Genomic DNA, 3,622 nt, shown 5'->3' on the forward strand with positions numbered 1-3,622 from the left:
AGCCCGCTCCTCCTTCCAGGCCCCGCGGTTCTCCCGCCGCCGCGGCAGCTGAGTCTCTCCCTCCGGGGGCGGCGGCGGCGGCGCCGCGGCCCTTCCGGTCACAAGGCGAGGCTGACAGGCGGAGGCTCCTCCCGCTGGAAGGGAGGGAGCAGAGGGAGGGAGGGAGGGAGGGAGGCGGGAAGGACATCTAGTCCAACCCCCTGCCGCGGGGCAGGGAGACGCAGCTGCCCCCGACGGGGATCGAACTTGCGGGCTCGGCGGCCCCCGACGCCGCGTTCCAACCGACGGAGCTGTTCCAGGCTGGACGGGAGGAGAGGGATGCTCCCAAAAGGATGTTCCTCTGGTCGCAGTCCTGCCCGAAAGGTGCCTCCAGGTGCCAGGGACAAGGGAGGAGGGGGAAAGACGGATGTTCAAGGAAATAAAACAACGCTCTGGTTTTTAGAAGACGTCTGAAGGCAGCCCTGGATGGGGAAGTTTTAAATGTTGGGTGCCCTGTTGTGTTTTCATGGGTTGGGAGCCGACAGAAGTGCCTGGGGCGACCCAGCCAACCCAATAATAAAGTCGTCTTCTTCAGTAGTCAACCCAATAATAAAGTCTTCTTCTTCTTCTTCTTCTTCTTCTTCTTCTTCTTCTTCTTCTTTTTGTCAACCCATAAGTCTTCTTCTTCTTCAGTCAACCCATAAGTCGTGTTCTTCAGTAGTTAACGCAATAATAAAGTCTTCTTCTTCCTCCTCTCCTTCTGTCAACCCAATAATAAAGTCTTCCTCTTATTCAGTCAACCCATAAGTCTTCTTCTTCAGTAGTCAACCCAATAATAAAGTCTTCTTCCTCCTCCGCTTCTCCTTCAGTCAACCCAATAATAAAGTCGGCTGCTTCTTCTTCACCAGGAAGAACTTTCTGGAGGTAACAGCTGCTTGACGGTGGGACAAGTGCCCTTGGAAGGTGGTCGATTGCACTTCCCTTGGGAGGTTTTTAAAGCAAAGGCCACCTGTGCTTGGTACTTCAGTTGAGATTCCTCCATTCTTGTTTATTTACTCTTCTTATTTAAATTTGTATACCTCCCTATACCTGCAGCTCTCAGGTATGTCTCAGCATAAAAACACGAAATACGTATAATAGAAATAAAAACAAGAGCGACCCAATAATGTCCCCCAACACATTTTAAAAGGGCATTGGGTGCATGGCAGGGGATTGGGCTAGAGGACCCCTCCCCGGTCCCTTCCAACTCTACGATTCTGCAATCTACGTTGGGATCTGCTGCCCCTGTGGCAATCGCCTTACCTGGCATCATGGATGGGCCCAGCCCTGGTTGCAGTCCTAAGGTGGGGATGGAGCCCGATGCCCAGGCATGTTGGCGGCAAAGTGATTTTTGAGGATGTGGTCAATGGGGCTTGCTCTCTGGTAAGTGTGTCCTGAGATGTCGGTCAGACTAGGAAGTGATTTTAGTATCCGTAGCACCTTAGAGAAGTTGAGCCTTTTCACCAGGTGTAATGGTGGCGAGTGCACTTCAGTGGTGTCATAGCCCAAAGTGGGTGGGACACCCTTTCCAGTCTTTTGGTGCCACCATTCCCCTGTTGCTTGACCACTATATGAAATTTGGCTGGGGACTAGTTCCCCACCCCTCTCTTAAAGTTTTATTATGGTATCTATTAACACATGACATGTGTGGTGTTAACAGATTTATTATGGTATAAGCTTTTCTGCACTACTGATGCATGACGTCTTACGCTATGTTGGCAGATTTTATATTTATGGATATTTGAATTGTAAAGCAATGAGTCCAGTCCAGAATTATGTTGGAACTTAAATAGCAGTAGTTACAAACAAAGGTCAAGGAGCATTTCCATTATGTTGAAACAGATTTAAACTTACAAAGGAGTATGTCAAAAAACACTAAAAACTGTACAATAGATTTTCAGTTGTAATATTTTTTTCCTGGTCTTAATTTCATAAAATAATTTCATAAAATAAAAAAATACATTTATGAAGACAAGGACCCAAAAGCTACAAGGAAGTAGGGAAACCCCAAGAAAACAATGTGGACTTAAAACTGTCTGGCCACACAGCAATCACTGAGATTCGGTGACAACTGCAATACCAAATGTGTTATGATGATTCCCCTTCAGCTTACTCCTGCTACTCCCATTTAACTGGGCTAGGCAGGATCAGAAAGCAGAGTCAAACATTAACAACCAGTACAGCAAGTTTCTACGTTAATTATTTTCTTTGTGGTGATGCATCAGGTAGTTGTATGAAGTCTCCCAAGTCCTCTGAAGGATAGAGTGAAGCAGACCATGTCTTAGATGTAACTGTCCCAAAATTCTCATACACAGCATAAGCTCTTTATGCAAATGGTATATTAGAATGGCACCGTCCAATACCTTAAAGGCTGCAATTCTAGACCAATTTACAGTATCTGGAAATAAGCTCCATTGAAAGAACTGGAATCCATGTGGTTTTTAACAGTAGGACTAAGATATGTGCAAGTCTTTCGATACTGAGGTGATTTAAAAACTACTTACAATAAGCAGAAATATAGAGCCAGTCCACACTTTTGAAAGCTGCCTATTTTCCTTCTGTGCAGTGATGCAGATTGTGCCCAGAAGGTCAGAGCAAGCATATGGGAAGCAGTAAAGTGGAAAGGTGGGACTACTCAGAGACAGGACTTCTTGAAAACATTGTTGCCCAAGGGCTGAGCAAAACCACCTGAGTTGACACTGCTTTTTTATTTCTTAATACACAAATTTGTTGATAAGCTGTCCAGTTACGCCACTCCCATGCAGTTGCACATAGACACAACATGTGTTGTTTAAGCACAATTATCTGTGTACACATTCTTTTTTCCTTTTAATCGCCCAAAGACCAGTTGGGAGTTTGTAGCAAAACCCAGGAACGAAGAGGAAACCTGCAAGCAGCATGAGCTAATCAAATAAAAATAGTGATTATTGCAAGGGCAGAATCTGTGCAATCAACCACTCCTATAGACTTGACCTTCTAACAATTTAAATATTAACAGTGCAATCTTATACATATATACATACTCAGAAATAAACCCCATTGCATTCAATGGAACTTAACTCCCAGATAATGTTGCATAGAACTACAGCCTAGCAGTGCACTATATATATATATATATATATATATATATATATATGTACAAGTTCATATATATACAAGTTCATTTAAGTACCAAGGTGCTTGCTTGCAGGTGAAACATACTTCTGAGCAGATACACTTTGATTACACTGTTAAATATATTTGTTAGGAAAATAAGGATAATGAAATGTGAATTGGTTATTTCACAAAGCCAGCCTTGAAGTGGTTTTCAAATTGCTGTACTAACATGCATATACAAACTAGTCGAAAATATTAAAATCGTAGCCATTTCTATCATTATCCAGCCCAAGAGGTCCTTCATGATGGTGTGTGTTCATAGTTCCATTCAGTGCTTTTTTTTCTAAAAAAAATGTTTAGGGGTACTCTCATTTTGACTCAAGAAAACAACCGTTTTATACTTCAAATCAGGAAAAATAAATACAATGTACAAAAGTACAAATCTTCACAAAATGTTTAGGAGTATGCGGACCCCCAGAAAAAAGCACTGGTTCGATCCTTCACACAT

This window comes from Podarcis vaucheri, assembly GCF_965113315.1.
Source record: "Podarcis vaucheri genome assembly, chromosome: 4".
NCBI lineage: Eukaryota > Metazoa > Chordata > Lepidosauria > Squamata > Lacertidae > Podarcis > Podarcis vaucheri.